Source organism: Lissotriton vulgaris, chromosome 3_1 (assembly GCF_964263255.1).
Source record: "Lissotriton vulgaris chromosome 3_1, aLisVul1.2, whole genome shotgun sequence".
NCBI classification, from domain to species: Eukaryota; Metazoa; Chordata; class Amphibia; order Caudata; family Salamandridae; genus Lissotriton; species Lissotriton vulgaris.
This window is the reverse complement of record NC_141689.1, coordinates 1,633,055,768-1,633,067,910: the sequence shown is the minus strand read 5'-3', so window position 1 is coordinate 1,633,067,910 and position 12,143 is coordinate 1,633,055,768.

Below are 12,143 nucleotides of genomic sequence, written 5' to 3'. Positions count from 1 at the left end.
CAGACTTCATTTTCACATGACTGAGAAAGATAATGTGAATTTACAGAAAATATGCTTTCAGTTTAGCTTATAGATCCCCTTCCAAACCACTGTGGGAAAATCATGAGATATTAGTTTTCTTTCAAACAATATTCATGATATCACAGCAGAAGGTTTTTTCACATGGTAAAATCACCTTAGAACCCACCATAATTCCTAAAACGAGTATGGTACCATCAACAAATGATTTATAATGTAACTAAAGTCCTAAAACCCTCTATTAACTACAATGCTTTTTAATGAGGTGCTATCATGTATATTGGTCCCAAGATGGCTGCCAACACTTCTTGGATGAAGTGCTGACAGCCAATCAGATCAGATGTGTGGTTAGGCTCCGCCCAGATATATATCTTTTTTTGAACCTAAATTACTCAAAATCCACTGGAGCACATATATTGAGACCTAGCAAAGGCACATCGGGCTAACAGTCCCTACAATTTTGCCAAGTTTCGTGCAAATCCATTCAGCCGTTCGAGCTAAAAGTGAGGCCAACCGCCCTATGGAAATTAACATGGGAAAAACGTGTTTTGGAACCCCCCTTTTTTCTCGGCCCCCCCTTGATGAAACCCCCCCAAATTGTCAGGGGCTGCTCAGAAACAAAATGTTCCATTTTCCTGAAAATTTCAGCCAATTCCGTCGACAAACGCCAAAGTTATTAGACATAGAATTTTCAAAAATCCCATAGAGAAAAAATCCTAACTATATATACCTACTGGCGACCGCCAGTAGGTAATATATATATATATATATATATATATATATATATATATATATATATATATATATATATATATATATATATATATATATATATATATATATTGGATTTCTGCCGTTTTGGTCTTGTTTGATTTAGATAGCAACATATTATTTTTCTAAATTGTTGCACTGTGTTACTGTGTGTTTTGAGTACACATACTTTACACATTGCGTTTAGGATAAGCCTGTCTGTTCATGCCAAGCTACCAAGGGGTTGAGCAAGGGTTATATAAAGTGTGTATTCCTCTTACCCTGACTAGAAGCAAGAGTCCCTACTTTGACGAAGGTAGGTACCTATGCCAACTAGAGACCTCCATTTCTAAATGCATTATTTTTTGTGCAGGAAGATGCACCTTCCTGCACAAAAACAAACCTTTGAACCATTTTCCTCTTTCAGCACACATAGAAAGAGGAAAAAACAAGGAGGATTTTGAAGAAAACACAAATGTACCAGAGATGAGCTAAGATATTTTGAGATAGACAGGATATCCAAGAATGAGAGAGGAAGAGATGGAGTGAAACCCCTGAGAGTTATGGAATCTCAACATATTTTTGACTTACAGAGGTAGGCCCTGGAAAGACTGAATTTAGACAAGGAGTTAGCAACACACATTTAGGGGCATATTTATCAAGCAGTTGCGTTGCCTTTCCACCATGCAACAGGGTGCAAGGGCGATGTAACTATTAAGTAAGACGTATCAAGCCTTGCAAAGCCACTTTGCGTCTCCCTGTGTGGCTTGATAAATCTACGCCAGGGAACATTTCCAAGACCGACTATAACGGCTTACCCTGGCGTCGCCTGATTACGATTGAGTAACGCGGCAACCCACGACCTAACTGGGACTGCTGGTACGGGCCATATTGCTTATCCACACGGCAAAACATTATTCATACGCTGCCTTGGCATTTTTGAGGTTTTAGCGATAAAGGCAATTATTGATTTGTCCTGATGATGGTCCCCATGACCGTTTAGGGTGACCAAAACGCCGTCGACTTGTCTAAGCACCTTATACAAATATTTGATTGCTAATTGTTGTAATGGTGCTGCTTGACATTTTATGTATAATTGATATGTGAACAGAAGAACACTTGTTTGCCTTAAAAACCCTTCTATTTTTCCACCAACTGTAAACCCCCCGCAAGTGTTGGGCACAGGCTTGTGTACCACACATGTGTACTGTGGAAGGTATTTTCGCTTTATTCTGAAAATATTGTTTATCAAGTAAACTTGAAGGACCTCTGTCCGGCTGGACATGTCACTCCAAATATAGATTTGATTTTGTCTATATTCATTGGTCAAATACTGAAATATACATGGGACCGCTGTTGTTTGAATGAGTGTGTTGATAAATCTAGAGTAACGCAATGCAGCGCAAATGGCTGTGTAACATTGATCTCTGCCCCAGGGAAGCTGTCAATGAGTGCATTTGTGTTCCATCGCAACCACCAATGGATTTTGGCACATTCCCAAATTTACCATTAGTGATAGACCTGGGAATGCATCAAAGTGGTACGCCTCCCCAGATGAGGCATAACGGGGAGAAATATCTGGATTCCTCCCCAGGTCTACCACTAATGGTGAAGTTGGTTTAAACCCAACTGGCACATTTAATTTGCTTATAATACCATAGTAAAGTGGTACTACTTACACTGAGGGCCTGTAAATAATTGGTACTAATGGGCATTCAGACACCTATTGTGCCACACACTTAAGTAGCTTTTGTAAACATGCCTCAGGCCTGCCATTGCAGTCTGTAAGCAGCTTTACACTGCCAATTCGGCTTGGCAAAATAACCCCCTACCAGGCCTAAAATTCCATGTGTATTACTATTACATACAAGTCACCCCTAAGGTACGCCTTAAACATCCCACAGGACAGAGTGCATTTTGTTTAGAAAGTTGGACATGTACCTTTAGATTTTCCATTTTCTGATAATGAAAAACTCCCAAATGTGTTTTTCCCATGGTGAGGTCTACTTCTCCCATAGGATAACATTGGGTTACCTTATTATATTTAATAATTGATAGATTTTGTTTGAGCACAGGTAGAAATGTCATATTTGGTGTCTAGGGAATTATAATGTAAAATCATATTTATTAATAATGTCAGATTATACGTCACTTTCATGAAAGTGCTACTTTTAGAAAGTTATCACTTTCTTGTCCTAACTATTTGGTGACAGCAGCTTGTTTCCTGGGTTGCATGACTAGGTGTAGTTGGCAGTTGGCCTTTGTGTATTCATCCCAGACAGCCACATAATATAGGCACTGGGTTTTGACAGGATGGGCCATCAAAAGCAGGTTTAGGGTTCTATGCTGTGCACAGCCCTACTTGCAATTCAAAGACACTGACTCAGCTCTTACACAAAGAACTTCACAGTAGCCTATTTTGACTGCAGACAGCCTGGGATCATGGCAGGGAGGCAGGAATTTCCAGACACTTCGGTGGGGGGAACTCCAAAAGTTTCTTCAGCTTCAAAACTGGCATCAAGTATCAAAATTGGACCCTCGCACTCACTCCTCAGTTAAACTATGGAGCTGCAGAAAGACTTTCATAGGACTGCCCTGCTGCCTGTGTCCTGCTGTGTAATACAGAAGACTGTCCTATTGCACCAAGTGGACTACCCTGTTGCCTGAAGCCTGCCGTGTGCCTCAGAGAACTACCCTGCTGCTTGAGACCTGTATTTCTGCTTGTACCCAGGGCTTCCAGAGTGGCTCCACGGACTAGTTGGCTTGCCTCCCGAACAGACCATCAGGGACAAAAAAGGCTCCAACCATCTTGAACACGCACCTGGACACATCATGAGCTAGTCCAGACCCTCCCGGTGGTGTCCCAGCATTCCTGGACCCTCAGAAGTTGCACAGATAGCCCAAATACAAAACGTGGACTTAGAAAATGTTCTGAAAATGTTCTGCCAGAAAGTGCTTCAAAAACTGAGAAGAAACTGAGACCTTCCAGGTCACTGATCTGCACATGATGCATCGCTGGTCAGCCTCGGTTTGTGCTATCCACTCCTAAATTCTTCTCTGCAGCAGCTAGTTCTGTTCAGCGATGACTCATTGAGGGTGTATCTGGCCTTGTGGAGCCCTCATCAGCCAGACCCTGAAGCTTTGTCCCATTAGAAATCTTCGACTTCCACAAAAGAAACTAAGTCCAAATTAAGAAATATTCATCGAGACCTTTGTCCAGCTGCTCCTCCACAATAAGTCTACTCCTCAGACTCCACTGGCAGCCTTGCCCCACTGAACTCCTAGTTTCACAGACATTTTTCTTCAAAATTACTTCCACGCCCAAAGGTAAGAGCAGGCCGAGCCCAATCCACTTTTTTTATCCAAAACGGGCTCCATTGCGGTCGGCCATAACTTTCAACTTTGTCCCACACATGTGTGACTAGATGTCTGCCGTTGGTGCTGTTTTCTCATAGGCACTATCAGCCTGATTCATGTACGGGCCGTTTTGCGTGTCCCTAATAGCGAATCATAGCGATTCGCTATTGAGGACACGCAAAACGGCATTCATGTAGGAATTGCTACTTAAATAGCGATTCCTACATGTTCTTTATTTGCGAGTAGCAATTTGCTACTCGCAAATACTCCCCATTCATTCCTATGGGCCAAGAGGCCCATTTGAATGAATGGGGATTTGCGAGTAGCAATTTGCTACTCGCAACTGAGATAGCGATTTTAAGGGTGACAGGGGTGTCCAAAGGACGCCCTGTAGCACCCCTAAAATGCACTTTTGGACAGGTGTTGCACACACACATGTCCAAAGGACATGTGTGTGTGCTACATGCAACTTTGAAAAATGCTTTTAAAAGCATTTTTCTGAGTTTTTGCTATTTACCGACAGGTCTGACCTGTCGGTAAATAGCGGCCCCAAAAGTCCAAAATCGCTATTTTGTTGTGTGTCATGAATAGCATTTAAGGAATCTCTATTAGAGATTCCTTAAATGCCATTCCACGCAAATATGCGAATTCTTAAATAGCGATTTTTGCATTTGGTATCATGAATACCAAATGCAAAAATTGCGCACGCAAAGGGCCAGATTCTGAGAATCTGGCCCTTTGCGAGTGCCATTTAGCTACATGAATCAGGCTGTATATTTCACTTAAAAGTTTAAAAATTCATTCCTTCAGTTCTAGTGATTGGGTTTTTGTAATTTTGGTGTTAAATACTTTCGAATTTAGTGCAGTATTTTTCTTGTGTTGTGGTTTCACTTTATCACTGCTTCTGTGCTGCATAATTAATTTACACTTTGCTTCTAAGTTGAGCCTGACTCATTTTATGCCAAGCTAGCAGAGGGTTAAGCATAGGTTAATGTAGTGACTTTTTGTGGTTCACCCTGACAAAGATTCTGGTTGTTGCTTGAGCATGAATTCATCTGGAGCAAGGTCACAGAAGGCCAGCTAACCAACACCCTCACCCAGAGCCCACCTGCCGACCCCAACACCGCCGCCCCCAACCTTAGACAGGGGATCGACGACTGCGCCAACACCCTCCGACAACCACACCAGCAAGAAAGCCACTTGGTTCACCAAACACCTCCAGGCCTCCAAACGAACCTGCCACAACTGGAGAAGAACTGGCTCCGCGAACGAACACTGGACAGCTACACAGCGCCACCCGAAGACACCATCAACTCATCAGAGCCACCAAGAGGGCCTCCATCGGAAACTGCATGGATAACAATGCACACAACAGCAAAGAGCTCTTCAACATCGTGAATGAACTGTCCAACCCCAGCTCCAACACCAACGATATCCCGCCAACGCAAGACCTGTGCGATTCACTGGCCACCTTCTTTCACCGCAAGATCGCCGACACCCACGACAGCTTCAACTCCACGATCGCCCCGACAACCACCAGCCCCATGACCACCACCTGCCCCAACCACCAGTATCAATGATGAGGAAACTAGCAAGACCATGAACACCATCCACTCCGGATCACCACTGGACCCATGCACTTACTACATCTTCAACAAAGCCAGCACAGCCATAGCACCCCATCTTTGGAAAGTAATCAACACCTCCTTCGAGACAGCAACCTTCTCAGAAAGCTGGAAGCATGCCGAGATCAGTGCCTTACTCAAAAAACCCAAGGCAGACCCCAAGGACCTCAAGAACTTCCGACCCATCTCCCTGCTCCCATTCCAGGTGAAGGTCACCGAGAAAATCATCAACAAACAACTGACCCACTTCCTCGAGGAGAACTGCATCCTGGACCCCTCCCAGTTCGGGTTCTGCAGCAACCACAGCACAAGACCGCCCTCATCGCTGCCACGGATGACATCCCCACCCTGCTTGACAATGGAAAAACATCAGCCCTCATCCTCCTGTAACCTGTCAGCCGCCTTCGACTTTGGCACTCTTTGACAAATCTCTACGGAACTTTCGAAACAGGTGCTACTTTTTGAATAGTTTGTGAATGGAAAGTTTCGGGATAAACTGTCATGACAAAAAAGGGGGTCCCAAAACATAAACTTCCGTGCATTTTCCATAGACTTCTTTAGACAAGGCTACAGCAAAAAGTGCTGAGCGGAATTACACCAAATTTGTTAGGAAGATAGATCTCGGCCCGTACAGTGTGCATTTTGTGATTTTGCATAAATACTTTCAGTAGTTTTTGAGAAATGAAGGTTAAAAAATAATTGCATATCTTAATGGTTGGATCCACAACAGTCTCAAGAGACTCCCGCACGGGAGCCAAATTAAAATAAAGCATTCTGTTGGCCCAGAGAACTTTATTTTGCTTGGGCAGTCTCACTCCCACATAAGTTAGACTCCTGTTGGAGCGAGCACTCTGACTGGCTACGAGCAAAATGAAAAAAATGTTGATGGCAGCTATAACAGGACTCATGGACTCAGGAACCTGAGGGCCCTCCTGGGGCAAAACAAATCATCAAAATTGCTGCAATCCCATTCGACTCCAGAGGGATCAAAATACAGGGTGGCATTGTTTTAATAATGGGAGGGGGCATGCAGTCCTGCTCCTTTGGCCTTGACAGGCCCCAAGAAGCCCACAAAAGGGATGCAATATGTCAAAAATGGGAAAGCCCCACTCCGAGCCTCTAATGGTCCTGGGAACCCCATCCCCCAGAGCTGCTGAACTTTTGAAAAGGGAAAGGGCCTCCCTCTGTGAGCCATTAATGGCGGCTGGGCCTCCTTCCTCTGGGGCCAGCTCACAAGTTATGTCCAGGGGGAGCCTACCCCTGGGACATAACAGTTTCCCTGCCAGCACCTGAGTGGGCAGGGAAATCTGTGTTTGCTCTCGCTTGGTTGGAGGGTTTTCAAATCTCTGGCCAAGCAGAAGCAAACACAAAGTCTGCTCCCAAAAGACAGGAGTTTAGAAAATGCTCCCGCCAGCAGGGATAAGACTTTTGAACTGCTTTCCTATCCACACTGATCGGAGCAGGGAGACGGATCAAAATATTGCTCCTAACCACATTACTAGTTTCTCCCTGCGAGTGGCAGCGCTGCTGGCTCTTGCTGCATGGGGGAAGCCGACTGAGGCCTTGGGGGCCTTGGGGCACCCCGCAGCCCCCAACAAATGTATTTAAGTGCCCTGGGTGGGGATGGGGTCCTCAGGGCTGATAAAGGTTTGGAGAGGGGGTGCCCCTCCCCTTTTAACATATATGTATGGCCGTGAGAGATGGGATCCCAAAGGCCTAAAGAGCTTCTGGGAGGGGGGTCACACAATCCCCCTCCCCTTTATTTTTAGAAATGGCACTGGGGAATGAGTTACCAAGGGCCTAACAAGACTAGAGGAAGCGGGCCACAAAGTCCCCTTCCCCTTCAATTAAAATAAATAGCCCATGCATCTTTTTTACTCTCGCCCATTTGGTATAATTCACTTATCTTGTGAAATAATAGACCTGTTGCTTGGACTTCTTGGAGATCAAAAGGGATTATTTGGATTAATCAACTCTTTGACGGTACCTCGCCTTGTTCCTTCCCTCAATTTCAAGCGCGATTTCGCTGTCCTCGTTCTTTTTCACAGAAGTATCATGTTCTTATGGAAATCATTCTTGACCGTTATTATTCTCTTCTGTCTTTAATTTTGCCTTCCCCTCCATCTTCTCTTCTCACAATACTTGCCACTTTTCCTAAAGTTTCTCTTATTTATCGTTTCTTCTCTGCTCCTAATTCTGAACGTGCTACAACTAAATTGGAGAATTCTTGGGAAAAGGATCTGGGTTGCTCGTTGCCTATTCTTCTTTGGGACAAATTGTGGTACAAAGTCCTAAAAACTTCGCGTTCCGCTTATCTTACTCAATCTTTATTTTTTCTGTATCATAGACTCTACCTTTCTCCTCTTTCTCTCTCCCACTTTATTCCCTCCGCTACCTCTAACTGTTGGACATGTGGTACACCCGATGCTGATCTTTTTCATCTCTTCTTTCTCTGTCCTTCTGTAGCTACATTCCGGAAACAAGTCTGGTCTTACATCTCTCACATTTTTACATTCTCGGTTCCCTACTCCGCTACCCTTATGTTTTTGGGGAGTCTTTCGGACTCTTTACATCTTTCCCCACACTCACTTGGTCTTTTTGACCTTATGCTCACTCTTGCATTTCAGCACATTACCTCCAATTGGAAGTCCCTTACCAAACTTTCCATACGTTGCTGGTGGAACTCCCTATGTCATTTTCATAGACTTCATGTTGCATTTGCTTCCTCCTGTAAACCAGCTCGTAATGTTGAACTTTACTGGCTACCCCTTACCATATACTTAAACCATTCCGCTAAAAAGAGATACACTTCTCTATCCTCAGAAAATGTTAAGCCTCCCTGAAGGATCTTTACTCTCTCCTTGTTTTTTTGTTATTTACTACCGTTCACAGATTTTGGTTATTTCATAAGGTTTTCAGATATTGTGTAGTCTTTTCTTTCTCCTCCTCATGGTGCAATTGTCTCGCCTGCCGATAATTTTTGTAGATGTATTAGGTTGTTATTCCATTGTTTACTACTCCCTCCTTCCCCTTTCCCTTTCCTCTCCCCTTAGAAAACTTAAAAATGCTTGGTTTCTTAGTACTGTCATCAGTATGTTTGATTTTTCTCGATACATTACTGTAAGTATATAATTTCTTACTTAGACTCTTCTCGTGAGAAATCTCTTCCCACAATTCCTTCAATTCTGTCTTTTCTGATTTGGTTATGTGGGATGCTACGTATCGAGCAACAGCTATGGAATTGTCCGCTACGTATTGAATATCCATGTTAGCATTACACATGGCCAAAATCTCTGGGTTGTAATCATTTATATATTTTGACTCTTCATTCATTCTTAAGTTGTAGGTATTTTTTGGAGACTTTCTTCTGATACTATGTGGCAGAGATGACATAAAATTGTTCACTCTTCCTTTCGATATTACAGGACAAGGGAATCCAAAACGACATTTAGTATAGAATTTATCCTTTGATTTGTACTTTCGTCGACAGTATTTGCCACAACAATGGCTTTGAAATCGTAAGACTTTTTCTCTTAAGTCCTTATCTTTTGTACTTCTCGGTATATCACATGTTGCATATTCTTCAATGAAAGACATTACAGTGTCATCTGACTCTGTTCCAAATTTGGGAGCATCTTTAATCCATATTAACATATGAAAGTGAGGAGCACCTCTTGCTTGATACTCCCTTCTCCAAAAGAAATCCAAAACCTCTCCAAGAGGAGGATTTTTTTTATTGGTAATAAAAGACATCATAGTTTCAAATCTATGATTGAAATACCTGCATACATTAACTGGATCCAAAGAACACAATTCTCCAGGTGTCTTGTATTCAATATTTCCTATACTTGCATTCTCCTCTCGAAGAAATTGAAGTAAAGCATCCCAAGCATATTCAGCACAGCTTAGAGTAAGGAACCATGAAGGAGTTCCTAAGTTCCTTAGCATACATTTAAGTTCTCCATGACGACGGTACCAATAGTCATTGGTAACACGCTGACATGCCATGAGATTAATCAGATGAGATTCCAAAACATTATCTTTCAGGTGTACTTTATCCATGAATTCCTTTGCTGAAACATTTTGCAGATGTACACCTGTTTTCAATATATGATTTACTGCATAAGAAAGTCCAGACAAGTCACTCTCAAATAACAGATGAACCAAATATGGAATACATTATCGAAATCTTGGATCTTCAGCATACAATCTTGATGTTCGGTATTCAGATACAGGAATCTGTACAGGTCGTTCATCATATCGTCCACCTTTCCCTGTTGGAAACAACTGTGGAAAGCAGCGAGCTTCCAAGCTTTTTTTCCATACACTAATGGGATTTCCCTTTGCTTCTTTCATTTGGAAGAACTCTATAGTATCCCCCATCACTTCTTTAGAATGAAGTGGATGAACACTAATGTTCGTAGATTTCATCTGTTCTGGATACATCCACTTTTTCAATTTGTCCAGATGGCAAGTCACTGTCTTCTTCTACAGTTATTTCTTCTTCTCTCAGAAACACATTTTCATAATATTGATTGTTTCTTATCAGATACAACGTTGCCTTTTTCACTTTCCTAACATCCACTAATTCGTGCCAGATTTTCTTACTCTTAGTAGGAACACCATTAACTAAAATAACTAAAGGTTCATCTTATACATTTTTACACCAATTGTTTCAACATTTTTCTTTAAATCTAGAGGCAAATATACAATTCTTCCGTTTAACCCAATCTGTAAATCTGAAGGAGGCAATTTCCCTGTCTTAGGCTCCATACGAACAATAGCTTGAAATGGATGAACACATTGAATGAGAATAGACTCATAAGTATTTAAATACATCAATTAAGAAGGAATATTTACCAACTCAAGATTATTACACACAGCTCTAGCATGCATTTTATTCTCATCTAATTTATTATAACAATATTTACAAATATGCTGATCAGAACCCAAATCAAAACAATTCTCTACCAACAAATAAGTTGCAAAATCCTTCCACTCATTATTATTTTCCTTTTCACTTTTTAAATACAGATCAACTGTCCCGGTCTGATTTTTATAATGAGTACGTTGACAACAGATACAAGAATAATTTGGACTTTCACCAGAAATCACCTCAAACTTAGTTAATTCTTGCTCAAATTTTTCTGTACTACAATGCTGTACATTCTCTTCTACATTTCCTTCAATTAACAGATCAATTTCTGCACAGTGTTCTTGAGGACCAAAATAACTAACCTCAATTTTATCACAAACCTTTATTGCATCTGATACAGATCCATGCAAAAGAGCACTGTTCAACTTTTTTAACATTAGTGCTGGAATTTTTTGCATAATACAACCTTCTCACTAATTTCCTCATTTAAGTATGATGAACTGCTAACATCCTGAAATGGTGAAAAACACTTTGACACGCTTTTTTAGAAAGACAAGCTAAAGAATGTCCTTGCAATCCAGTAATTTGTCTCACTCTGCAAGGGTCTAATCCTTGCAACATCTTAATCTTTGTTTTAACACTTTTCTCAGTATAGTTACGTAAGAAATTACGTAAAAAATCAATAGACTCCTGCCGTACACTACTGCAATTCCAAGTGTACTCTGGAGCTTTAGGACGTCTCCCTAAAACTTCATCACCTAACAACTCTTCCTCATTTCTAGGAATAATTTGCTCTTTCTCAATAGGACAACCATTTTTAACTTCATAAGCACGACCAGTAGTGTCAACTGCATGCAACAAATCATTACTCTGCAGATAACTTTCTTCATTAAAAAAAGGCTCAGAACTTGAACTATGTTTCCATTCACCCAGAAAAACCTCAGAAAATTTTGTTCTGTTAATTACTCTTCTCCACTTACTTTTGCTCTTCATTGAATACATTGCCTTATCTAGTGATCAAATTCTATTGATTACTAAAATGAAAAGTTTTTTTCAATTCAAATGCTTTCTCAACTACAATTTTAATAAATGTTCTCTTCTTATAAGATTTGATTTTCTTCTTACAATTCTTTATTAACTTAGTCAAATTAAACAAAATTCGATCATAAAACATCTTCCTTCTTATGTCGATAAAGTGATTGATCCTTCTTTTGCTATATACATTTTTTTCTGGAGTTGTTCTATGAGTCTTCTTTTTTCCTCTTAGTTGCAGAAACACTCACAGTATTGTTTACTCTGTACACACTACTGTTAGCAGTTGTCAATCTTCGAAGAAAAATCTTAGTTTTCTTACCAGGACTTTTTGTTAGTACATTGATCTTCAGGTAAATGTTGTAGATGAGTCCCTTTTAAATAAACGGCTTTCTTTCATCCTTTTTTCTTCTCTATTTTTGAAGGCATGATGATTTTTCTTCAGTGGTCACTAAAAGAATCTATTCTAAAAAATATATATCACT